This window comes from Myotis yumanensis, unplaced genomic scaffold (genome assembly GCF_028538775.1).
Source record: "Myotis yumanensis isolate MYYU_CA2020_CCGP unplaced genomic scaffold, mMyoYum1.0.hap1 SCAF_11, whole genome shotgun sequence".
Taxonomy (NCBI): Eukaryota; Metazoa; Chordata; class Mammalia; order Chiroptera; family Vespertilionidae; genus Myotis; species Myotis yumanensis.
In genome coordinates, this window is record NW_027223762.1 from 38,257,806 (window position 1) to 38,285,740 (window position 27,935).

The 27,935-nt window shown below is 41.2% G+C and overlaps 1 pseudogene; it reads right to left on the reverse strand.

Moving 5' to 3' along the window:
• LOC139019645 (cytochrome c-like) overlaps positions 1 to 26,608 on the reverse strand; it is a 44,679-nt pseudogene extending 18,071 nt beyond the window's left edge.
• Between the last annotated feature and the right edge of the window lie 1,327 nt (positions 26,609 to 27,935).

The window sequence follows — 27,935 nt, forward strand, 5'->3', positions numbered from 1 at the left end:
CTGATATCATGTATATATGATTGATGCTTTGATTCTCTTCAGTAGAGACTAGGCCAAGAAGAGAAAGACCAAGTAGCAACTGAACAAGTTAAGAGCACCTACGTTGAGGAGAGGGTTAAATGGGGAGGTTTCCACAATGAATTATCACTCAATTCAAGCCCTCTCAGACACTGTTGCTAAGTATATGGTACAGAAGGGGCCCAAGATTTCCTGTGTACTCTTCTAAAAGGTGAAAATGTGCCTTTATTATTAACCTTAGGGCATGTGGCTTTAAAGAGTTATTCTTGAACATTTAAACATAAACAATATCAGTATTAAGTATCAGATCAAAGAAACGCTGTTCCCATAGGGGTTGCCAAAGCACAGAAACGTGGCTGCGAAGCATGAACTCCCTTTGAAGGGGATGTTGCCATCAATATTGCTTCCTCAGCAGCCTAGTGCCATCAAAATAAGGTGCACCTCTAGACATATATTCATTATGTCCTGCCTGGTGTGAAAAAGGTTTCACTCCTCCAGCCTTTAAGAACAAAACCTGACATGCCAAACCAAAGCCTGAGGGCCCCTTCACCAGCTTTTTTCCCAACACGAACACATTGAAAGTAATGTCTGAAGCCTGTGGTATCAGAATTTATTTCTCCAAAGTTAACTCTATTTAATATCCTTGGCTCTAAGCTTAATTTGCTAAATCATGCTGTTTTTTAAATTTATTGCAAAATTATTGTTCTCCGGGGAAATAATTACCATTTCTCTTACTTCTATGGTATTGCTTTCTTCTGCCTGTGAATTTAAGTAAAGAGATTTAAAAAGCAACTCTGTGTTTTGAGTAAGTATCATTCAAGACAGGGTGACTCTAGTACTGCATTTGAATTTAAGAGAGCATATTCTATTCACTTGGCTATCCAATTTTTCTGAATGAGAACAATAGGATATTAAAATTAGAAAAGAGTCCTAAGAAATGATTGCATGTATCTATTTATTTATATACTCCCTAGTAGCAAAATGGATTCTAGGCAGCTTAGGAACATATAAAATAAATAGCTACATAACAGAAATTAAAAATAGGCATAAAGCAAAAACAACAACAACAAAAACATAAATGGAACCAGAAATGGACCTAGAATAAGCTCATAGGCTTCTATCAATACAAATATGAGTCTTGGACTTTCTAGTTTCAAGATAAGAATAAACACCTGCTCAAGATTATGGCTCAGGAATGACAAAGGTTTTCAGAACTTCACCACAGAAGTTTAAACCATTTTATAAGTTATTCATTTGTGAACTAGACGGTGGTGCCTAGTCTTCTCCATTGAATGTTACAGTGATCATTGGGGAGATAAAGGTTGACCACTCTGCATCCATCTTTCAATATTTTGGAAATGCATCCTGATTCCCTTTGGGGAAATTGTCTTTGTGTGGAGGTGTCCTGTCCCTCCCAGATTCTCAGCAACACTGTGCAGAGTTTGCAATAATAGGAGGGACAGTGGCTGTGGCTGATTGGCTATCGCGATGGTGTGCGCTACCGAGAAGAGCACTGGTTTGCACTCATGGCCTCCTTCCACTTCTTCTCAGAGTCTGAGTCTCCCACCTTCCCATCAGTTTTCTGAGTCATCCAAAATTCACCCAGTAATTTTTTTTCTGCCTAAATTAGGTTATGTTGCCTGCAACTGCAAAACACTAAATGAAATATGAGTATGCCAGCAACTCATGCAGATGGGTTAAGTGAGTGTATCTGGACCCTGTAGGGAATTTTAGGTAAGTTAAGGGTGGAACCCTGAGAATCCAATGCCTAGTTTACAGATTCTCTGATCCTACTCAGTGCAAACTGGATCCAAAGTGGAAATAGCCATTGGTGAAGAGCATTTCTGTCTATAGTAATAATCTCTGCCAACGATTATGTATCTTCTCTCTTTATTAATGTTCTTAGTATCTTTTCTTTCCTGTGTAGGGCATGGGTGTACTTAGGAAAAGGGTTTGGAGCAGTCTACCACCATATGCTCACTTTCAGTGTTAGACGGAAACATTGTTATTAATATTTCAACACCTTCTGTTTGCCCTAATAATAATGCCTAATTTCAACAGTGCTAAAACCCAACATCTGAAGAGTGCTTCCTATGTTTCAAAGGGTTTTGAGTGAAAACTAATGGAACAAGAACTGCCAAGTATCTGAGACAGTCTTGAAGGCCCACGAAGCCATAAGGTATGCCCAGCGGTGTCCTGGTAAGTGTTTCAAGACTGACTCTCCAAAAAAGAAAAAGACCCTGACTTTTAGTCTTTACAAAGGTCTGTGCTACAAGGACTTCGACCATGGCCAGCTTCAAGCTACCAACGTGTCACCGCACTTGGAATTGGGAAGAGATGTGCACAAAGGGCTCTCAAAGCAGGTTCAGATAGGCCTCAGTGTGTCATGGGGAGGGTCCCCGCTAGATCCCTCTCCTCTAACGGAGCCCAAGGAAGGACCTCAGAGGACCCAGAAATTCATCATTCTTGTGATGTATGTTCTTCTAGAAGGAGCATTGGAAGCTTCTAAAGTGAAGTTGGTCTTTACAAACGAATGGGTAATAAGAGTCTCTCTCTCCTCTCATATCTCAAGATCTCCCTCCGAGAGGAAATAGGAATGATTCATATGAACAGACTTCCCATGTGAAAAACTTCCTTATTAGTGTCCTTTCAAAAGAAAGTTCCCATTGAAAAGCAAGAATGATCTGCTTTGTCTGTAAAAAAAAAAAAAATGGACTGAAGAAAACCTACGCCATTTTACAGGGAAAGAAAAATCACCACAGCTCAGGGGCGAAATGTACTCATGTGCAGTATAAGAGAGCGTGGTGTGAAGGTGAAGAATGTGGGTTCTAAGTTGAGCTCTCTGCATTTGAACTCTGGTTCTGCCTTTTACTAGCAGCATCTGCCCTTGGGCAAGTAACGAGTTTCAAAACCTGAGGTTGCTCCTCTGCAAACTGAAAATTGTAGGGTTCCCAAGAGAACTTAGATAGATGATGCAAGCAAAGGGGTGAGCCTGGAGTCTGATTCGTGGTAAGCTGTGCCTTGTTTCTACTCTTTAACTGTCTCATTTGCCTTTGTCACAGGGTGCCCAGTGTTTGGGCTTTTCTTTTCTAAGATACAGCAGCCACCAATGGAGTCCATTCAACCCAGGAAAGGACACGGTAAAGGGACCATTAGGAGCAAGCCAGTCCTAGCAGGGTGCTTGCGATGGGCAGGAGGACATGCTGACAGGCGCCGACGAGGCGTTCCTGCCTACCTCGTGGGAAAGAGCACAGGCCTGGAACAGGTGCAGTCGCAGGGGCCCCAGGAGGGGGTGGCCAAGAGGATGAAACTTCCATTATCAAGGTTTGGCTGAAACCCTTCGGAGCCACATTTCCAGTGGAACTTGTAACTGCTTACTCATCTCAAATAACTTAAAGCATGTCATCACCGCTCCCAGCCACAGGAATGAACCCTGCCACAGAGTGGAGATCTGTTTTCTTCCTTAAAGCCCTCAGAGTGTTCTGCTGCAATTCCCTGTATGGGATGTAGATATATTAAACACAAAAAAATGACCATAAAGTGAACATTAAGGTTGAGAAATGAGGTCCAAGGATGCCAAGAAATTCAAAAGTAAGTGTTCCCCCAGCAGCTCTAATTCAGCCATCTTTGTGGTAATGCATCCTTTCCGATTTCTGAATCCCCAGTGGAAGGCCCTCCCGCGTATGGATTCTGGATCCTTTCATTAAGCCCGGGAAGGAGGGGTGACTGGGGTCCCTCCCACTCCTTCTCACTTCCCCAGGTCCTGAGAAAGTCCTGTCTAGGATCCTTCCACCAAGCCCTTGAATGAGGCTGAGGCCAGGCATGGCAAAGCAGGATCCAGAGCCCAGGGTGCAGGGGGTAAAGTGGGGAGGGGCAGGTCAGCCCCCGGAGCTCTTTGCTCCAGCCCCTCCCTGACAGTCAGGAGGCTACTCCTGGCTTCGCAGGGCCAATGTACCCATGCAGATATCCAGGACGCATTAACGGTTCGACACAACTGATGTACTCAGGCACCTCTGGGGTGCATTAGTTGAAGTGGCTAGAGCAGCTGGTGGCTCCTCTTCAGGCATAATTTATCTATTGCACTTTACTTAATGTGCAAAATTAAATTTATGCTGAATCCATGTGTATTACCCACTGTGCATGAGCAGCATGAAATATACCATAAAGCAAATCAGCATGGAGCCATGCTCTTAATTGCTAATGGCTTTCAACACACTTCATTGTGGTCTAACCAGACGTGGAGTCCATTCTACACTGAGAATCCTGCTCATGTCAAGGTTGAAAGTGCTTCTCCCAGGACCTTCTGGAGAACTGAAGGATAAAACGAGCAGTGCTTTTAAGTCCATCTTTCTAGAGCCCAGGTTCCTTAGATCTCAGATTCTGCACTTTTTACTAATGTTGTGATTGATATGGTTTCTTCAAAGGGCATGATTTTGCTGGAAAATAAGCAAATCAATGTGAAAAATATTTTTAAGTGGAGTATAGAAAATATCCCCAAGTTTCAGTCTAAGTTCTGTTACTATCAGGCTTTGAGAGCCACTGCAGGTTTCTGATTCCACACATTAAAATATCAGAACTGGAATGGTTGATTTCTGCCCCCCAGAAGAAGAAAAAAAAGGCTATGCTGTCACGTATAGTGAATTTTAGAAAACAAATCTCTCAAATGAAAATTTTAAAAATGTGGTGTAAAATACACTTGCACATACCCTCACACATCTAACTTCACAAAGAGCAGACATTAATTCAATTTTGAAACCTACTTCCAAAAAAAAAAAAAAAATGTGGTGGGAGAATCAGAAAGAGAGAGAATAAATACAAAAGTAACACAGAAACTTAACATAATGATATCTACTTCAACTAGAAGTATGCAAAGTGTTTTTCATGTTCCTTATCCTCTGACAGTATGCTTTGTATAACTATGGAGACCATTTCCCCTGGAAAAAGAAAAAGTTATTTGCTCTGCAATTTACATTTGTACCAGGAAGTACCCATCTGTGGAAATGTCATGTTCCTCCCTTGAAAATAATTTGTAACTTTCCCCACGTAAAGGACAGAGGAAAAATAAAACCAGTGATTATATTACTTTTTAATGTCATCTTTACATCTCTTTGCCATCTTTAACATCTTTTTTTATTAGAAGTATAAAAATTTAGAAAATATATCAGCCTTTCAAAGCACAGTATTTTTAGGAAGATACAGAGTGATCATTTTACTTGTTTTTCTACTCTTTCTCATTTTGTTTTCCATATGAAAATTAGGATATTACTCACCAAGGATTTTAATATGACATTCTAAATGTTTTGTTCAATTCTAGTGGCTCTTGATTTTATGTGGTTTGTGACTAAAATGTAGATATGAATTGCCTGCATCTGTACATAAGTATATACATACATGTGCACGCATTTGCATGCATTTTTCAGACACTGTCCTATTGGATAAATATGCATGTAGAAATGGGTTTTCTCATTAGCTCTATTTTTTTAATGTATAAAAAATACATTAAATAATAATGTAAATTAATGATAATTAGTAAATTATCTAATAAATGTACTTCCATAAGTGAAATGCACTAGTAGCATCTGACTGTTCCTTTTCTGTAAGACAGATATTAAATCAAATTTGACTCAGTAGTAAACATTAATTGAGCAACTACTAGGTATAAGGCTCAGATCTGAAAAAAATTCCTTGCCCCTGCCCTATGGGAGCACACAATTAAATGACAAGCCTGGGCATACACACAGGTAACTCTAGTGCAAAGTAAATAGCGGTAAGTCTTAGGATAAGGTTATGGGGGATATAGGTGGCTCCCTGGGACTCTGGATAGGTATCAAGGCCACAGAGGAATGAGAGCTGAGTCTTGGAGAATGAGTAAAGCTGTCTGGACCACATTGGGGGAAAGCAGAAGGAAGAGCACAGGGGCTTGAAAAAAATTTAGATAAATGAAGGAAGGTCAAAGTGCCAAACTGTGAAGTTCCTTAATGCAGCATACCCTTAGCCTCTAGCTGAGGCTGTTAGAACGGAGCTTTTAAAAAACACACAAAAATAAGCAAAGCAGCAGCGTTTCTTTTCCAGCTGTAAAGTCTTATTCAGATCTTCATAGTCACAAGAGCCCAAGGAGAAAATATTCCCTTCTTAATTCACAAAGGGAATAAGCTTTTACCCAGCAGTTTGTCCTTACCTCCTCATTTTAGCTGGCCGCCAATGGTGGTTAGGAAAAAAATGAGACATTATCAAGCTCATTGTAAAGTTACATCTGTGATATTTTATTTGGTATCTTCTGGACTAGTGCTTTTCCTAGGTTAATTCTATGCTTTCTAAAAAGAGGAATTTCTTTCCTTCCTTCCTCTCCCTCCCTTCCTTTTTCCTGTTCTCCCTCTCTCCTTCTCCCCCCTTTCTGCCTCTCTACCCTTTTTTCTCTCTCTCTTTCCCTTCCCCCTCTCTCCCTCATCCTCTCTCCTTCAGTATCAAGGAGCTTGAATTTGAGACACAAAATAAAGTTAGAAGGTACCTTCTTTTAATTGAGCATTTGCATGATATGAGTCTTAAAAATCAAAGAGGCTTTTTCTCGAATAGCTTCTATGAAATTCACCCACTTTCCTCTTCTCTGAGACAGAGTGCATATTGACCGTGTTGCCCCAGGCCTGCTCTCCCCATCTCATTCAACACCAAGGCTTTGTCAAAAGAGAGGTCAGTAGCTTAGTAGAATCTTTCGGAGATAGATAGAGCCTGGTAATCATTCCCCACAATGGCTTATCTGCTATCTGCCAGGGCTGTTTTCCTGAATGATATCTGATCAAACTACCCTGCCATCTCTTAAAAGAACCCAAAGGGGTATTCACAGCCCTGTCGTCTTTCTGTCTTCCTCTGCTTTCTATCAATCAGCCCAAGCCAAGATAATGCCTGATACAAATATTTAAGTGTCAACCTAGTGATTGAGTCTACATTTAGATAAAATCTAAATTTTAGATAAAATCTCATTTATATTCTCTAATCCAGCTCATTATCCCAGATGGTTCTACAGATTTCCACTGTATTGTCCCTAAAGTCAGGATCCAACAGGAACCCCAGAAAATTTGCATTCCTTCCTGCCTCTTGTTTGGGCCCAGGCACATTGTTCATGGAAATTCAAGCGATAAGCAAAAGAAACAAACTACCTAGCTGAATCTTGGGATCTCTGACTTAGCACAGGGAAACTTCAAACTCTAGTCTCCAAAATGCAAAATCTTTGAAAACTGAAAGCAATGAAATTCTACTATGTCTACAAGAAAAAAGAGAGCACCCATACACCATAAAATTGAAAGAGTGTATACATAGAGAGCATCATTCTCTTACTTTTTGTTTGGACTTTCTGATAATTGTCCTTTTATGAAATTAACAATTGCACTTTTTTCCCCCCTTTAGAATCATGAGTATCCCATGCACAAATACCTACATCTAATCATTGAAATCTTCCAGGTCCCACCTAAGCTGATTAAAATCAACCTACCAAAATTTTTTTCTCACTGCTCCTAGACAATGAGAAAGGTTCTGCAGGGAGCTGGGGCCCAATCTCTCTAAATCTGACCTGAAATGGACTTCTCCGGGCATCCATCATTTCCCTGGATGACAGGGGATCGCCACCAGCCATGAAGCAAACCTTTGGCTCTCCCACACAAGACCTATCCCAAGATCAGCAAGCACATTCCTGTCTAAACCCTTCGCTGCAAATCGCCACAGTGCCTTTCATCAAGTTAATTATAGAACCAAGGGCTGGAAGGGTAGCCCAAGACATCATCTGTTCCATCCCCTCGGCTTTCTGGCATGGCCGCATTTAAATCATCCCAGACAGATGGAAATCTATCCGGTTGCTAAAGACCTCCAGCGCAGGAGATTCCACAAGCCCGCCAGTCACCCGCTCTGCTGTTTAACAACCCCTGTCAGAACATCCCTCTTTATCTCTAGTTTAAATCTCACACACGGCGCTCCAAGCCAATTTCTTCTTGTCTCCTGCATCAGCCCTTCACATACCTGGGGAACATTTTTAAGGCTTCTCCCCGGCTTCTCTTCTCTGGGCTGGTCAATCCCTATTCCTTCCACCTCTTCTTATAAACCTAACTTTCTAACTGGTAATCACCTCTGTGACTTCCCACTGAACTTTAGCATACCCAAGGATTAACTGGAGATGAGGGGAGTCATCCATTTTACCCTAGGGCCCCTTTTACACTTTTAAAAAAGAACACCACAGTGCTTTTGTTTATATCGGTTGTATCTATCGGTATTTGCCATATTAGCCATTAAGACTGAGAAATCATTAAGACCCCAGTACACACAGGTATATAGTCCATTATCTGTCAGAGCCATGATGTCATCACATATCATGTGGCCTCTGGAAAACTCCACTGGATGCTCATGAGAGTATGGATGCTACAGACATTGTGAGACTCTCGGGGCTCCCATGGCCTTGGACCACCCACTGAGAGCCTCTGCTTTCTGGAAAGGGTGGCCCTATTCTTAGAAGAAACCTGGATGTACAGTCATGGAGTCTCATCTAGTCTAGTCCAAGGATGGCCACATTAAACCATGCTCGAGTACAAGGTGAATTAAAGCCTTTAACTATCCAAATGCCCATGCTGTCAACCTCAGGAAGATCGAGACACTGATTTTGAGGAGAATAAGCTGACTTTTGTTGATATTTTTATGGGAAACACAGTATCAGAGCAGAAAGAGAGAAAGTTACTGTTGACTGTGCCTTCATAACAAAAGCAGGTCCTCCAATCCTCCTAACCACACACGGCATTCTGTTTATTTACTATTGATCTGGGCACAAATAAGTTGTTTGCTGTGAAACAGCAAAGCTCTTCAAATCCCTTACTTACCACTATTTTTACAACTGAAAGCAGCCCTGTCTACTAGATGCCGCGAGGAATGCCTGCCAATTTCAAAGGCTCTGAGGCGATGGTGGGACATGGGGAAGGGGAAGGGTCTATGAAAGCCCCTTTTGCAGGTTCAATTCCTGAGCTAAGCCAGATGCTGAAATGCCTTTCTTTGCCTTTACTCTCTTTCTCCCAATTTTATATTGTTTTCTTTAGCACTTGAGAAACTGCACCCCCCCTTCAATAACCTCAAGTGTAAAACTGTTAGCCTGTCTTATTTAACATATTTATAAGGCATTATAGGTTTATCAATCAAGCAACAACTATTTATTATTTACTCTGTACTCAAAATTCTGCTAGACATAGTAGGTACATACCACAGAGTCATAAGTCTTATTTTTTTTTCTATCTCTTGGGACTTATAGTCTAGTTGAAACAAAATAAAATAAAACTCACATGAAACAACAGCCCATGGTAAGTGTCAGAATAGAATTAAGTTCTGAACTGCACAGTACAGACTAAGTATTATAGGAGTTGTCAGAAAGTAAATCTCTGTTACTATATAAAACATACCACATGAATTAAAAAATTGAAATATTTCAGTTGTGGCATAGGGGGGTTTTGAGTTAGAGCTTGAAATATATATTTTTTTTTCTGAAAACTTGCAGGATGATTCTTACAACAGGCCTGGTCCTGGTGTTTGTGGAGCCCGGGGCTACAGCACAAATGTTCCCACCTCCCACCCCTCACCCCAGCCTGATGCCTGACCCCATCACTTTCCACCCCTGGCTCCATTGTGGACAGGTTATGCCTCACATGCATGAATGGGGACCCCTAGCATGCAATCCAAACTCAGTCCACAACCACACCCCACAAAACACCCAGCCCTGGCACCTTTGGATGACCAATCACCAGAAGTCTGGTTAGCCCTGGGAAAGGAGATGAAATTGGTGCTGAGGAAGAGGCCTGGTGTTTGCAGGCCCTGGAAGCAGGCTTAGGGAACTCCAGGTCCCTGGGACCCGAGGTGTACCTGAAGGGGGAGGGTATAGTGCAGTGATGGCGAACCTTTTGAGCTCGGCATGTCAGCATTTTGAAAAACCCTAACTTATCTCTGGTGCCGTGTCACATATAGAAATTATTTGATATTTGCAACCATAGTGAAACAAAGACTTATATTTTTGATATTTATTTTATATATTTAAATGCCATTTAACAAAGAAAAATCAACCAAAAAAATGAGTTTGCGTGTCACCTCTGACACGCATGTCATAGGTTCGCCATCACTGGTATAGTGCAAGCCCAGGTGGGTATTGCACTGACTACTCAGAACCCTCTCCTTGAAGGGAGGGAAGCACTTGGACTGGGCCAAAGCATAGTTTCTCATGCCTAGGACCCAAGGCCAGGGCCCAGATGCCCAAGTCTGAGGAGGTAGCTTCAAGTAGCAGGATTTCAATATAAAAGTATTTCAAAATATACTCTTCATATTAAGAGTCTTTCTATATTCCTCAACTACCTAAGTGACACATTTTCTTTTCTATTAAAGAAAATTTGTGTTTTGATCAGATTTTAAAATTAAGGCTATCATAAATTTTATTTTACTTAGAGTAATTTAATTTACTTTTTATTATTTACCCATGTAAATTTTTTACGTGCACTTTGGTGGGAATTTTCAGATATATCATAATTTAAGAAAAAGAGTCAGATCTGGACAAGTAAAGTTTTCAAGTCAATATTTTAAATGTACAGTGAAGTACATTTGAAGGAAAGTATTTTTATAAGGTGACTTATTAATTCTCATTCTATTTTTAATGAAGTTAATCACCCCCGACATCCATTATTATGTTGCACTTAATATTTATGCATCAGACTTGACTTCTCAACAGGATTCAGACTTCTAATCTAGCTACATTTCTTTAAAAGAGTCTTTTCACCTGTAATTTCCCTTGAGGCATCCTGGCTCTACTCTCCCTCTTGCTTCATCATTCTGAATTAGTGAGATTTTCCCATCTCTGGTGAAAAACCAAAAAGGTTTCTAGCATACAGACATGGACTATACAACCAAGCAAAGTTACATTAGAAGCAAATTACAGCTTCTTTTTTTCTTGAGGGCTGCCTTGTGGCCCATCACAGCATGACCAGCATTCACAATAGTTGGAAAGCAATTTAATTTATTACTTCAACCTCTCATGAGGGTACCATAGGGAGAGTACAGTCACAACATAGAGCAAAATGTCTTCAAAATCTCATTTTCTACTGGAAAATGGGAAAAATGACTTGAACAGATACTCCAGCAAAGAAGATATATGGATGGTAAATAATATATGAAAAGTTGTCCAATGCCATTAACTGATAGAGAAATACAGATTAGAGTTACAAGAACACATACTTCTATATATCTGTTAAAATGGCTAAAGTAAAAATGCTGATAATAACAAATGCTGGTGTGGATACAGAACTAGATCCTTCATACATTGCTGGTAGGAATGTAAGATGGCAAAGTCACTGGAAAATAGTTCGACAGCTTCTTATATAAGTTAAACATACACTTACCACATGACCCAGCAATGGTACTTCTGCATATTTCTCTTAAAGAAATGAAAACTTGGGTTTATACAAAAACCTGTCTATGAATGTTCAAAGCAATCCTATGTAATAAAAGCCTAATATGCTAAGTGTCCAGTTGTCCATTCAACCAATCAAAGCATAATATGCTAATGATATGCTAAGGCTGCTAACTGCTCACTATGATGTGCACTGACCACCAGGGGGCAGACGTTCTGACCAGTAGGTTAACTTGCTATTGGGGTCCCGCCGATCAGACTGAGCCCTCCCACAGTCTCTCCCGGCTGGCCAACCTCCTGCGTCCCTTCCGGTCCTTATCATGCACCAGTGGGGTCCCTCGGCCTGGCCTGTGCCCTCTCGAAATCCAGGACCCCTCAGGGGATGTTGGAGAGCCAGTTTCAGCCCAATCCCGCAGGCCAGGCCGAGGGACCCCACTGGTGCACAAATTCGTTATTGATATTCATGCAAGAGAAGGCCTTCCTTCCCCTGGCTGCTGGCACTGGCTTCCTTCTGGCACCTGGGACCTCGGCTTCCCTCACAGCCCTGGCTTCATCCAGAATGTCATCTGGAAGGCTGTCCAGAAGGACATCTGGTCTAATTAGCATATTATGCTTTTATTATTATAGACAAAAATGATAAGCAACCCAGTTGTCCTTCCATGAGTGAGTGACTGGATAAAGAAACAGCACTACATCCCTACAATGGAAAGCTACTCAGCAATATAAAGGACTATTGAAACTTGCAACAGCTCAGATAAATCTCAAGGAAATTGGGCTGAGAAGAAAACCAATCTGTGTGATTAGATACTGTATGATTCCATCTATATAACATTCTCAAAGTGACAAAATTATAATGATGAAGAGTAGATCAGTTGGGGTTGGAGGGAGAGTAGGATGATTAAGGAGTAACTGGACGAAGTTTCTTTGCAGTGCTAGAACAGTTCTGTATCTCCATGGCTGTGGCTGATGAAGCTGTAAAATGTATTGCTAAAAAGAACAAGCATCCATCAGTGGCCTGTGCAGAATCTTTCCCAAAGGCAGTCATTACTTGATTACTTGCATCTTTATCTTGCATCTGCTTTTCACAGTGTATTTATTGAACTTTGATCCTCTGGGGTTGGAAGGGCTGTGGCAGTACTCCTTATTTGCTCAGAGAGGGAACACCACATGGGTGGTGATTCTAATGGGCAGGTGGAGAATCCCCTGGCTCCTAGAATTTTCAGCTGATGCTTTTCTTACTATACCACCTCTCAACAAGACCCAGCCGTGGGAGTCGGGGAGAAAGTGAGCCCTGCTCAGAAGAGCATCTTTGGGCAGTGAAGATGTGGGTCCTGGAATTAGCTCTTCCAACTGAACCCTCATATTGTGTCAAACATTTAGAGGGAACTCTTGGGTTGGATTTTTCATCTTCTCAACATGAACTCTCTTCTTACTGCTTCTGCATTTGCAAAATATGTGACTCCTTCCTCAAGGGGAAGGACATGAACTCTTGCCAGACTGTAAGTCACATTATATTTTATCTTGATAGCTTCAATTCATGTGATATTATCCCTCCATTTCTGCTGCACCTATCGGAAATTCCAAACGAAAAGCTAGCAACAGATCTGGGTGGCCTCCAATAAAGGGTGCTTTCTCTTTGTCTATTTAAAGTGCCCTTGTTATTTAAAAAAAAATTATCTTCTCTTAATAACAGATGCCTGGAAGCTCACTTCTGTAATATACTGTAATTAACAATGCAAATGTGAAATAAAAATCTCATTATTTATCAGATAGACATGAGCAGGTGATTATGTACTTAGAGGTATAAAACGCATAATGGAAATGCGCAGTGATAATTGTTCCAAAAGGTCTCCCACTTCTGGGCCACAGGTAGAGTTTCCAAAGTTAAATATAAAGACTGTCTGCACCTCTTCTTTTCTCTGTCATGCGCAGGGCATAGTATCATTTTTCTCAATCCACCCAAGCTCAGTTTGAATAAGTTACATTTTATAGCATCTCGTTGAAACTCAAGGCCAACTGAGAAAAAAATGTGTTAGAAAGCCTATGCAAATGATACATTTCTGTTTTTCCAAAAGACTCATATAACTCAGGAAAATTAGACAGACCAATTTTATTAACCATTTTTTAAAATTCTATTTGAAAGGAAAGCACTCCTGGATGGAAAGCTTGTATATCAAATTTCAAACCTAAGTAAACTTTTATAGCTGAGCTGTAAAAATAGTCATTTATAATGCAAACACTGCCAAATCTTTAACTGTAATCCTGCTAGTGGGCAACTGTAATGATCCAACAATAATCATCGTCATTATAACAAATCACCCGAAAGAGAGGCTGCTGCCTTCTCCAAGTGCGCAAATGTTTTCCTCCAACAGATACGTGTTCCCACAGAGAACCTAACGACACGCAGACAGGTACCCTGCCTTCCCAGTGCTGGCAAATCTGGGGAATAAATTAGTCAGGCAGACCACCCTGCCCCCATCCAGTATCCTTTTTGCATCCAAGATGACCTAAAAATGCAATTTTTCAAAGGCCGTTGTGAATTATCTTCCTAACTGAGTTAGCTGCCTCTTTGTCCCATAACACTATAAATAAGAAGTGTTAAAATTAACCCTGAAATAAGAAGCCCAGTTCACTTTTTCATGTTTGCAAAGGTGCTGTGTAAAGGAAGAGACTCTCTGAGATCCAGCTTAACTCAAAGCAGAACTGAATCCTCTCCTGGCACTGCTGGGATTCATGTCAGCCTGAATGGGCTCCTATGTGAGCCGTCTTAAAGGACCAGCATCTCAGGATGGCCCTGATAGACCCACTGCCTCTCACATCTTAGTACCTCAGGCAAATTAGTGGTTTTATTAAGGGAAGGATGGGGTGGAAATAGACATCTCTGGGAGACGGGCAGCCCAATGACAAAAGCCATTAAAGGTCATTGAGTGGCCACATTCCTCTCCCTGTGCCACCAGCCTGGAATTGCTAACACGGAAAAGCATCCCTAATTCACGCAAATGGGGAAGCTTTGGGATATCCTTGTTGAATTCATTGCCATTATAAATATGAATTAGAGACTGTTTTAAAGAAATACCTGTCTCTACTGCCAAGAATGTATAGATACTAGAATAAGTCTACTATAGTATAACCATGTAGACATTCTAATGGAAATTTTTATAAATAAGAAGTAATGATTAACATAGCCATTGTTTTACATGTATTAAAGTAAGTTTAAAAGTTCTTGAAAATAAGCTTTTTCTCTCCTTAAATGACTGATAAAAGTTTGGGGCTAGTAAATGTTCTTTCTGGGATTTATTTTTTCACATTAAAAAATTGTCTCAATTGTTGGAATGTGAATTCATAGCATTTCACTTTTGATATCATCATAGGTTAAATTCAAGAGAAATAATTATTTTCTTATATTTATTGTTGGGGAACACATTCCTTATTTCTCATTTTTTCAGATGAAGAATTTTCCACAATTAGAGTTTCTTTCTTAGCTTCTCTCTCAGATTGTGGAGTTGGAGAAAAGGAACGAAGTGGGAATGGCCAGCACTTGGCGATTCTGTCTTGAGTAGTTACCTACTTTGCTGAGTATGCCTACTCTGGACTTCTCATGCCCTGGGGGACACAGGCTGGGTTCCCTTCCTCCGTGACCCAGAGACTATGACTCTAGTACAGAGGTAAGATGTACCCCATGGACCTAAGCTTCATTCTCAAAGCTGATACTTACATTTCCATCTGTCTGACTTTTGTATTTCTCTTTCAAATGATGCTAAACTGGAGCAGAAACCAAAACAAAAAAAAAATGCAGGGGGATCATTTTTTGCCTCTTCCAACCATTATATAGATCAAGTGCTATACATGTTGTAGGTGAAGGGAAAGCCCACTGTGTGTCCATTCTCCAGGGCTGAAACTTTTAAAAAAAGGTGTTATGATATGTGAGGTGCTGCTTCCTACACAACAAGAAATAAATCAAAACCCTATGGCAATCTACAAATCCAGGCATTTTGTAGTTTGGGGAAATATTGAGGAGAGCTATCAGGTTCAAGGGCTAAATCGATGTGATAAAATCCGTGTAGATTTTGTATAAATGTGGATTCCATAGAAGATCTGGGTTCTGGTCCTGCCTTACCCACCACTCACACCTCCTCTTGTCTCCCTAGAGTGTTAACCCAGACCCCGGCTCCTCAGCAGCTGTTTTCCTGAGGGTGTAATCTCTTCTCCTCAGAATACTATAATGCAAATCTTTTGTTTAAATATTTCTTTTAGATAGGCACTATTCCAGCCTTGGCCATTTACAGAAGTAAATAAACACACAGGGATTCTTCAACCTCCATGTAATCCAAAATGTTTCATTCCCATTCCATGGCCTATAAGCTCTGAGCAGGCAAGCACAAACAAAGAGACAAACCATGCTGGTCATTTGAAAATCAAGTGAGTTGAGACCCACATTTTAGAAGAAACCACAAAATAAGAAAAAATTGCTGTCATTGAGAGCAAGGTGTGTTCAAACTTTAACCAGCAAAACATAACTGATGTTGTAGAATGGAGTGTTTTCAAAGACTCTAAAAAGTGTTGAACTTGAATAATGCTTTGCACAGAGAAATGATGCAGCAGGAGACAAAGCAAGCCCTGGAAATGTCAGTGTGGTACCAAGATGTGACAATCTATAGGAGATCTGCTTTAGTTTTTCCAGGGTAGATATTTCTTAAAGAGCTTTGCCAAGATCTTCTTGACCTCAAATTTTTCTCTGAGTATTTTAGAATTTTAGTTTTCCCACTGTGCAATTTGGGGTTCAGAAGTCTTCTAAGAACCACCACTCACTTCATTTCCCCTTTCTGTAAGGGGAGTCCCAGACATGAAGGAGGCGGTGACAGTGCAGAAACTCTCTTAGGGAGACGGCCATGCCATCCCATGAATAGTGGCTTGTCTCAGAAGAGCCTCTGGCCAGGACTGGCTACAGGATGTGTGGGGCCCACTTCGAAATGAATATGCGAGGCCCCTTGTTCAAAAATTAAGAATCTCAAGTTGGTGACAACAGTGCATTAAACAAGTGTGGGGGCTTTTGACTGCTCAGGCTGTACACCCTCGAAGCCAGCCCAGCCTTTAGAGCAGTGGTTCTCAACCTTCCTAATGCTGCGACCCTTTAATACAGTTCCTCATGTTGTGGTGACCCCCAACCATAAAATTATTTTCGTTGCTACTTCATAACTGTAATTTTGCTACTGTTATGAATCGTCATGTAAATATCTGATATGCAGGATGTAGTTTCAGGGGTCGTGACCCACAGGTTGAGAACCGCTGCTTTAGAGCCTTTGGTGGGATGGGCCACCATATGGACTGGGGAGGATCTCTCTCTCTTTTTATTTTGCAAAGATTCCAACATCCACAACCACCCACCAGCAGTTCCTTTGGACACTCTTGCACCCACCCATCTGGAAGGCAAGCACTGTCTTTAGATCTCACAGGCCAGCATACTGAAACACACAGAGTAAGTAATCGCCCATTGCTGCCTCCTTCAGCTGCAGGTGGGGAAGCCCGGAAGTGAGTGTCAATTCTCAGCTGCCACCAAAGCTGCCTGCAACCGTGTCCTTCTGTTTAGTAAACCCTTACACTAACTAACAGCACAAAAATCCACGCCCTCCGTGCCAATTCAGTTCTGCTTCATCTTTGGCACCGTTTTTTAACTGGAAGCCATATCATCACATGCTGATACTCTCAAAGGAAAACCGGCTACAGAGCCTTATGACTTCCCTTTACACAATGGGCTACCTCAGTGACCCTGTTCAGTACCCTTTGTTGCACCCTGGACCTGACACTATCGCTGATAATAAGAAAAGCATCCTTTCCAGAAGCCAAGTGTGTTTGGCAAGAGCCTGGTCTAGGGATTATCTGGCTGTAATTTCTTTTTTCTTGAAGAATTTCTATTTCTCCAACTTGGTTTTTCTTCACATTCACACACACACACACACACACACACACACACACACACACACACACTGGCTCCGCTCAAAGCAAGCAGCTAAGCAGAAAACATGACTTGGTGTTCAGCCAGTGGTTTTCCCTCTTTGTCCATCATTGTTAATAAACACGTTTAAACTACCTGCCAGCCTTAAATTAACAATGAGGAAGGCATCAGTTCAAGAATAAGTCATTCTAACCTTGTTCGCTTTGAACCCCCCTTTTCATGGCAATGGTACAGTTTCCCTGACCCAAAAGCCATCAGAAGCCTCTGTGCCACAGGCGTGTGAGGCTTAGCTGCACGAGGACACAGGTGAACCAAGGCTGCGGTGAGCTACACCCGCCTTCCTTCTCCTGCTGCCACCTCCACAGATGAGTATTTTTAAGTGCATCACTGGTCACCATAGAAGACTGGTGATGGGGGCATCTCTTTATTTTTTATTTGATTGAAATTTTACACAATAAAAATTAAATTTAAAAAAGAGAATTAAGCTGACAAAGTAAAATTCATCCATGTTGCTTTTGATTTCCAGATAGAAATATCTCATCAAGACACCAGAGGCAAAGAGGAGGGCAGATACAGCCTGAATTCCCCTGGTAGCTCCGAAGTGCTGCATCGTTTTTTTATTTTGTGTGTGAGTAAGCGCCATACCATCACGGGTGCAGGTGACCCACCTTTCCTCACCAGACCACATCTTCCCTTCACACAGACCAGCGTTTTCAAGGTAAGAAAAATTTAGCTTAAGTTTAATTCCTCATAGAAAATAGTGCCCAGCCCTAGCTCAGTGGATAGAGCGTTGGCCTGCGGACCAAAGGGTCCTGGGTTCAGTTCTGATTAAGGGCATATACTTAGTTGCAGGCTTCTCCCCGGCCAGGGTCCTATCAGGGCTCGTGCAGGAGGCAACCAATTGATGTTTTTCTCACATCAGTGTTTCTGTCTTTCCCTCTCTCTTCTACTCTCCCTAAAAATCAATGGAAAAATATCCTTGGGTGAGGATTGACAGAAAATAATGCCCAAAGATCATCTTCAAGGTTCATGTCTAAGTAAAAATTTAAAGTGTCAGAAGAGAGGAGAAGAAACCTAATGTGAGTTTGAGCTCCACTGCTGCCAGGCCCTAAGTGAGGTACCTGGCCGATACCTACATATGTCGATAACACGGGCAGGGACTGGCACATGTTCTGTTTGGAGCTGGGAGGTTGGGAGTGAGCCATTTGTCCCACAGCCATTAAAGCCTCCAATTTTGACTTTTGATCTTATCTTCAAATGAACTTAAACATATGGTCATTTTATTTCTGTGTGTTTCACAATGATTAAGTTGTTAAATGTAAATATTTGAAGTATACCACAGTTGTTAATCCATGTTTTGGCCATGATTGCTTTTAATCTCTTTATTTTATTTTATTTTACTTTTCCATCACCATTTACTGCCCTATACCCTCTTCCCTCTCCACCCACTCCTCTCCCCCTGCACATACTTGCTTTTTACTACACCAATGGTCCCCAAAGAGAAACAAACAAACAAACAAACAAACAAAATACAACAAATGGGAAGTGGCCTGGGCTCCTCTCGGCCTGGGAGTGGCCCTCGTGGTAAATGGGGCTGATTTTCTCTGTAAATAGAGGTCACGAATGTTTTCTTCTTTCCGTTTCTACTACCTCCTCCTGTGATTTGTCATGTTTTCCTAGAGCCTCCAAGACTCTTCAGAATAAGTAACAGGAAAATATATGAAGTAACCAGTGAGGGCCATGTTATAGTTTTTTTTTAAAAAAGAAAAGAAACCTATTTTGGGAAAACTGACTGAGTAATGCCAGGAAAAATAATTTTCAAATTCCGGAGAAGAGCAAATGAGACCTTAATAGCTTTAATATTTCCCAAATGTGACAAAACAGAAAGCCTGGGGAGGACGATGCCTCCCTAACTGTGCTCACCCATGCCCATGACGTGGTGGTTTGTCAGCTGCCCTCCAGCCCTGTCCTCCACGTGCTGCTGGTGTGCTGACACCTGTCATTTTTATGGGCCTGCCTCCACCTCCTTCCTTTCCCATAGAATGATTCCTCTGCTTCCAGAGTCTCTTGTAGTCTTCCTAGGAGCATCTGAGAGTAAGATTAATCATTAAAAATCCAATTTCCAATGACTGCGGGACTGAGAAAGAATTTAGAAGTTCACGTGGTATAAAACAAGTCCAGTTTAACTTGGGGTTTTGTTTAATTGTTTATTTTTTTCCTACCATTTCAACAGCTGTCTCATCAGTGGCCAGTCTTGTTGGGAGAAATGGTCAGGAAGCCCAGGGCACCCCATTACTTCCAAAACTCTAGTTGCACTGCTTTGCAAATCCCTGCAAAGGGATCAAATGGTTTCTTACCAATCCCAGGAGTCCCATTTCTGGGACTGCATCCTCTCCTGTTCTGTTCATCCTCAAATGGAGGAATCTGTGAGCCGGGAAGTGGCTAAGAATGAGAAGGAAGCGAGAAGAGTCGACCAAGATGGCACACCTGCTCCTTTATCTACAGTGAGCCGTGAAGTCAGTGGTCACAGGAGAGGCACCCCTGCCAAGCCCTCAGCTTTTGAGTTTGATCCTGGACTCCCTAGCATAGGACCTGAGAACCAGGACCAAAATTTTGAAGTCCAAAAGGACTCCAAGCACCTGATTTGGGCTTCCTCAGTCTTACATATAATGATACAATGGTAAACTTTTATAAAATAAACTCAAAGACCTAGAACATGTTCCTATATTATTTAAATTGATTTGAAAAAAATTAAAACTAAAACTCAATTTATTTAGAGTAAGGTGGGACATACACGGTGGGCAGAAGTAGATTTATAGCTGTGAGTCTGAGAAACAGAGTTTATTCTTGTATTATTATTTATTTATTTATTATTGTATTATGTAAACCTACTTTTGCCCACCCCTGTATGCATAAAGTGGCCTCAAACACCCTGAAATCTTGACCGAAACTAAAGTCAAGGAAGAATTTGAATAATTGACCCTGAGTTAAAAAATAACAATAATGAAAAGTCACCCTCCTCCACGGCTGAGTTTGGTCCTCATTATAGATTAGTAGTTTAGTGAGTTGATGTGGAAATGTTCCTTATTATCACAGTTTTATTGCCTACCTCAGTACATCTGTTCCAAAATTCATATAGAAATAGCCAGACATTTCAATAAACCAGTGTGTCTTAGAATTTTCATATAGTTCCCAATGCACTAAAATCTGGATGGAAAGCTGGGATTTTGAAATTTACAATCGCACAGACTGAGCAACATCTGGATAGCTCTGCTCTGTTGCTTTCACTGTTCTTTTAGATTTAGACGCGAGTTATGATTTGCACAAAAGGCCTGAAACCTTGTGTGTGGCAGGTGTGAGTTCAGGCTGACAAAAACTTAATACTATGTTCAATTCACTTTGATACAGCTTTTTACAAAACACATGGAACACTGCTCCCACCCTTTCCCAAATAGTTTAACCATCCAGGAGGGAGGACCGAGCAAGGGAGAGGAATTTTCTCTTTGGCTGGAGAGAAAGACTGGGAAAAACACATATTTGTTATTCAAACGAGGGTCCTTGAATTAATTATCTCTCATCACATCCCTTGATAGTTGTTACAGACTCTGTGTGTGTGTGTGTGTGTGTGTGTATACGTACAGACAAAGGGCCCATTTCTAACACAAGGAGAAAAACATCTAGAATTTGCAACTAAAGGACCCCGTGTGTGTGTGTGTGTGTGTGTGTGTGTGTATACGTACAGACAAAGGGCCCATTTCTAACACAAGGAGAAAAACATCTAGAATTTGCAACTAAAGGACCCCCTTAACAATGTGATCTGCCTCCTTACTGAATCTGTAGAATTTCCTTCTTAGCTGTCCCTATTAATGAGAGACAAAGGAAGAAGGGAAGAGAGAAGGACACACCAGCGAAGGAAAAAGGTGTGCTGGGAAGGATGTGTATGGGCAGATGGAATTGTAACTCAGCACTGATGACAACTTCGGGGTCCCTCTGATGCTGCGAAGGTGCAGGCGCCTCCTCCCTCTCCAAGCACCACTGAGTCATCCTGCAGGAGCTGGGCACTGGCGCTCCGCTTTAGGTTGGAGGCAGGTAAAGTGCTGTTTTGTGAGAATAGGTTAGATCAATCTGAATTTTCGACCTGACCTTCCCCTCACCCCTAATAACTTCCTGGTTCCTTGGTCACAGAGTGATTTATGAGCAAGGACAAAGAATGATGTGTCTGTCCTAGCAGCAAGGGAAACTAGAAAACTTATTAAGGGGGAGAAGCGGGGAGAGAAAGGGGAAGGAGCCAAAGAGAAAATACCAGGTTCAGAATGAAATACCTCAGTTTCCAGGCCGCTGTAATTACCTAGTCACTGAAGACATAAAACGTGGAAATCCATTTGATAAAAAATCAATGTTTTAAATAATGCGAAGAGCTCTCATAATTTTAAATCTCGCTACAATGGCCGTGTTCAGAACCCTGATCACCTTTAAAGAGGAGGGCTCCCGTCATTCTAAATTGCTCTTTACTGAGAAGGCTCCCACCCTTCATTTTTTTCCAAATGGAAGCAATCTTGAAACAATTTTACATAGCTCTCCCCCACCCGGTCACTTCACCTCCCTTTCGTTGTCTTTTCTCAACTTTTTAGACAATGATGTTCCCACCTTTAAACTGAAAAATTTCTTAAATTTACAATTGAAAATTAACCCACAAAAACAACCGATGCTCTTGTTTCTTTTCCTGAAATAAGTACACCTAACTTTTTCTCAGATGAATGGTGACCAAAGTGTAGGGCTTTATTTAGAAAACCCTCTCAAGAATGTTTTTATTTAACGCTTGTGAAAAAAAATAATGTAAAATTAATGAATAAGGATTTTATTATTTCTAATCTACAATTCCATACAGAATACAATTTTATATTGAATTCCAGTCTCATTTACAAAGACCTTCTATAATTAAAATGCCTCAATCTTTTTCAAATTAGAAAAGCAAATTGTTACATATCCTAAGTAGGTGCTTTTCTGTTTAATGGCAGTCGCTCACATGATTTATGACACACATTATTTTATATCAAAGTACAATGAAATAGGCATTACCAAAGGTAATCTCCGTAATGTCTGGAAAGGGATCCGAAACCTCAGTGCAACAATGAACACAGTATTTAAAATGCAAAACCCAAAGACATTATTATGGTTTTGATTTCTTATGGCACAGCTCCGCCTGATCAGTTATATTGCCAGCGCAGCACAAAGGGTGTTTGCGTCTGAATGCCGCTAAGATAACAGACGGGGAAAATGAAATATAAAGTCAATTTTCATGCAGAAATTGTTATCAAAGGGATGATAAAGTAAAACTGTATAATCACAAGAAAAAACAATTGATGATGAACAATCTAAACTAGACAGAGCTGACGACGTCTGCTTCCGGCTTTTAAACTCTTGTCCTATTAAAATATGGAATAAAGTGTTAAGATAACGTGTAAGCAAATGCAAGTGGAACACTGTGTTGATTCCTACTTAGACACTGCCTTCTGAGATCTCCCTTTGCAAATGGAAAGAGGCAGCCACATAAGTGGGCACGTCGTGAATTGAGATGAGTTTTCATCAAGCTCAGACTTCTAACTTTAATGAAAAAGAAATAACTGTGAGTTTTAAAACTCCTAGTTGCTTCAGTGTTGAATGAAATCATCAGGCACCAAGGGAAGAGGAAACACACACACACACACACACACACACACACACACTTCTTAACACGCACAAGTGAAAGGTGGTAATGCTGCAGAGAATGTGACCCCCAAACTTTAACTTTCTGGAGTAAGATGTAAATAACGCCCAGGCATGCACTGCACTGAAAGATTACCCATTCAAATAAAAGCCTCTCTCCCCATTCGAAGGCTGTTTTATCTTGCAGTTTGCAAGCAGAAAGGTGCCCCTTTTCTAATTCTTTTTAAGACGTTGTGCTTGGGGCGTCCAAAATTAATCGGAGAACAGCAGGGAAGGGGTTTACTATTTAATGCTCTGGGTTGTAATTTTTTAATTAGCCATTAGGAAGATGAAGGCAGGTTCAGACAGGGAGGAAAAGAGAGACTGGGAAGAAATATGGCTTTCTGCAAAAAGCTCACGGAGATTACAGGAAAGAGCCGGGTCTCCAGAGAGGTTCCCATCACAGAAGGAGCTCGCAGGCCACTTCCTCGCATCCCTTGGGCAAATCTAAACCTAGTTGTTTGAAAGCTTAGGGTTTAACTGGATTTCCTAAAAGATGTCATGTCTCAGGCTCAGGTTCTTCCAGCTGGGAAAAAAAAAAAAAAGGAAATGACTGAGGGAAAAAAAAAAAAAAGACAAAAATGCCGGGAGCACAGATGCAACTGATCTCAGGGGCTTAGAGCCTCTGTGTGTTTTCCACACACCTCCCACTTTTGGGTGGATTAAAGGGAAGAGAGGACACTGTACACAGTGTACCAAGAGGCCTTGGCTTGCTTCTTATTTTCTAACTAGAGGCCCGGTGCACAAAATTCATGCACTGGGGAGGGGGGGGGGGTCCCTCAGCTTGGCCTGCACCATCTCACAGTCCAGGACCCCTCATGGATGTCTGACTGCCAGCTTAGGCCCTCGTTCCTTACCACCCTCCTGCTGCTCCTTACCACTCGGTTCTCTGCTCCTTAGCACTGCTGCAGAGGTGGGAAAGGCTCCCACCACTGCCGCTGTGCTCATCAGCTGTGAGCTTGCTTCTGGCTGAGTGGTGCTCCCCCTATGGGAGCGCACTGACCACCAAGGGGAAGCTCCTGCATTGAGCATCTGCCCCCTGGTGGTCAGTGTGCATTATAGCGACCGGTTGTTCTGCCATAATGGTCACTTCGGCTTTTATTATCTAGATGACAAGACGATAGGATAGTGGAGAAAGGCAGAGAGTTAAAACACCCAAGACTTGGGAAGGTTGAGAGTATGTGCCTCTGTAAATAGTGAATCAGGTCAAACGAATTCAAAGGCAGCCCCGGCTGGATATCCTGATTAAAGACCTACTCCTGGAAGATGGAGCAGAGACACTGAATGTTTTGCATAGAATTCAAGTCTTGAGGTGATTTTAATTAATAAGAAATATGGCCAAAATATTGAAATGAGGATAGCAGAGGAGACTCAAATATTGTTAGTTCTTGGAATAACCAAAACTGTGAATCCTCTAGTTTTCATTATTCACATCTGCTCTGTCTGCATTTCCCACGTCCATTATGTCACCAATCATTTAGTCATTCGTTTAGTCTCTCAAAAGTTGCCTTCACCTTCTCAGTCTAATCAGACACTACTTCTTATCCAGCAGGTTCCAACAGTCATCTCATGCCCCTCCTCTTCTCCCCACCTCCACTGCTGAGATTCAACTCTTCATTGTCTCTCTCCTGGACAATTGTTTTCACTTTCCAATTGGTTCCCTTGCCTCCACCCACTTCCCACCATCCCTCAACCCAACATCTTCATCAGATCCTGTTACCCAGTAGATCTGTGTGAGATCCAAGGAATATGCATTTTATCTTTTTAACTTTTTATGAAGATATCTAAACACTAGAAGCCTGGTGCATGAAATTCATGCACAGGAGGAAGGGTTGGGGGGCTCATCCCGGCCTGCACCCTCTTGCAATCTGGGACTGCTGGCTCCTAACCGCTTGCCTGCCTGCCTGCCTGATCACCCCTAACCACTTTGCCTGCCTGCCTGATTGCCCCTAACCACTCACCTGCCTGCCTGTTCTCCCCTAACCACTTGCCTGCCTGCCTGCCTGATCACCCCTAACCGCCTCTGACTCAGCCCCTGCCACCATGGCTTTGTCCAGAAGGACATATGGAATGATATGTGGAAGGTTGTTCAGCTGTCCGGTCTAATTAGCATATTTACACTTTTATAATTATAGATACTCAAAGGTGGGGAATACAAGAAATCAATTCATTCTTGCCTATCCCTGTTCCCTAACTTCAATAACCATCAACATTTCCATATAGCCACCCCCATTTTTTCCCCAGAATTTCCCCTCTCCTCCCCCCTTTTGTTGTTGATGGAGTATTTTACTTTATTTTATTAATCTGTAACTTTGTTTTTAATTATCTTGAGCCTTATGGTGACAAAATTTACAATTTTGTGTTGATGATCTATTCTCTACTTTAATCCTAGTCAGCTGGCAAAAACACCATTACCAATCACACACATATATAGTAAATGAATAGCTGTTCAAGACAACCCTGAATTATAACTTATTCTGACTTAAGGATTCACAAAGTTTGCTACTATATCTTGTCACACTGAATTTTAAAAGCACCTGAACTTAAAGATCATCTATAAAATGTAGAAGTGTTAAATACTCTTTATTTGATATTATACATAAAGCACACTAAAATGCCCTTCATTCAGTAAAAGGCAACAGTTTAGATAAGAGAATTTTATTAAATTGGCATAGTTGGGACCAAAAGGATAAAATGGTCCCCGCCAGCTTAACTGCAACCCTTACCTTTCAATAGGTTAATGAACACAACTTGAAACACAAGAAAGTCTTGCAGGTCTAAGAGACAGTGAAGGGATTTCCTCAGAATTTAAACACATTAATACAACCAGTCATATAAATCTAAATATCAGCCAATCTCCTACAGGTTTTGAGATGGCACTCACCACCTCTGTGAGAAGTTGAACACTACGAATCAAGTCCAACCATATTTTTAGAAGGGAGGACAGTGATAGCGCTTGCTTAACCAAAATTACCATCAAAACTCAAAAAGCTGACCATATTCACTTAACCACAAGCCAATCTTATTTAAATCAGGACAGCCCAAAAGAAATGCTCTATTATCCATTCATTATCTGAATTCTGGTTATGAGGTCAATTTAAAAAATGGTACACATAAAAAAATTATGACACATATGTAATAAATAAGGCAGTGGCCAACTATACTCATTAGTAGCTTTTTTGAGATAAGCTATCAAGTCTGCCCTTTCTGCACTCTTCTTAATGCCAGCGAAGAGCATTTTCATTCCAGGGATGTAATTCTTGGGGTTCTCCAAATATTCCATCAGTGTAGCATCTCCCCAGGTGATGTTTTTGTTCTTGTTGGCATCCGTGTAAGAAATTCCAGGGGCATGACCTGTCTTTCACCCAAAGAGACCATGGAGAGTTGGCCCAATTTTGTGCTTAACTCCCTTCCTCACAGTATGGCAACTGGGCACACTTTTGAACAAAAATCTTCTTGCCCTTCTAAACATCACCCATTTTTAAGCTGCTCGTTAGTCACGCGTGACACAGTTTCCCACTAGCAAGCTGGACGTCCTGCTCTATAAGACCAAGGACACGCAGGTCCATACCTCCTGATGGAGAATTTTAAAGCAAATTTCAGACATTATATCATTATACATACTTAAGTATATAGGTCAAAAAAGAAAATTATGAACTTTTAAAATATTTTTTTGCAGAACTACAAATGTAACAATAGTTTCTTAACATAGTACTCAGTCAACATTTACATTTCCTTAATTATATAAAATAATTTTGTTTGTGTTTGGCTTGGGGAAAAAATGTACATTTAAAACTTTTACCAAGTTTTCAGAAGACCAGCCAGGGATGAGGGTCCCAAAGCTATGAGTTGTTTTTGTATTTTTAAATGGTTGAAAAGAATATCAAAAAGTTACTTCATGACATGTGAAAAGCACATGAAACTTAAACTTCAGTGCTATAAATAAAGTTTTATCAGAACACAGCACACTCATTTATTTACATATTGCCTACGGTTGCTTTTGCACTACCATGGCAGACTTGAGTTTTTGCCACCGAATGGTCCATAAAGACAAAAATGCTTACTAACTGATCCTTAGAGAAAAAGTTTGCTGATCCTTATTCTAATGCAGCTGGGCCAGGGCACTGCCCTGGTCACCAGGGAAGGCAAGGTTTGGGTTGTCATGCATGGGAAACACCCGCAGATTGCTTTCCACAGAGCTCACAAGAGTCAGGTCCCTTGGGTCCTTCTCTTCCACTGCATGGTTCTGGAAATGTAATAATCTGCATTCTTATTCTAACATAACATTAAAATGTCTTTGTTTTACGAAATGTTTATTTTATGGAATTGGAATAGTATTAGTGTCATATATACACTAGATTTCAATATCTATAATAATAAAAGGGTAATATGCTAATTAGATTGGATGTCTTCTGGACGTCATTCCAGATGTCCTTTCTGACGAAGCCTGGGCCTGAGGGAAGCCAGCCCGGGTTCCGGGTGCCTGCCAGTGACCGGAGCAGGGAAGCCCGGGTCCCAGGTGCCAGAGGGAAGCCGGTGCTGGCAGCTGGGGGAAGGCAGGCCTACTCTTGCACGAATTTTCATGCATCAGGCCTCTAGTAACAATATAAAGACTGTGCATGTAATTTTACTTTTGTATCACATCAATACCAAGCTACATGATGGCAATATTAAACTAATGTGACAAAATGATGCCAGTGTAAGATGTAAAGCTGTAATATCACAGCAAGTTATTAATGCGTTGCAATGGACTCCAAAGAACAGGGTTATTACACTTCCTCAGTCTTTTGAGCCTCAGTTGGAACT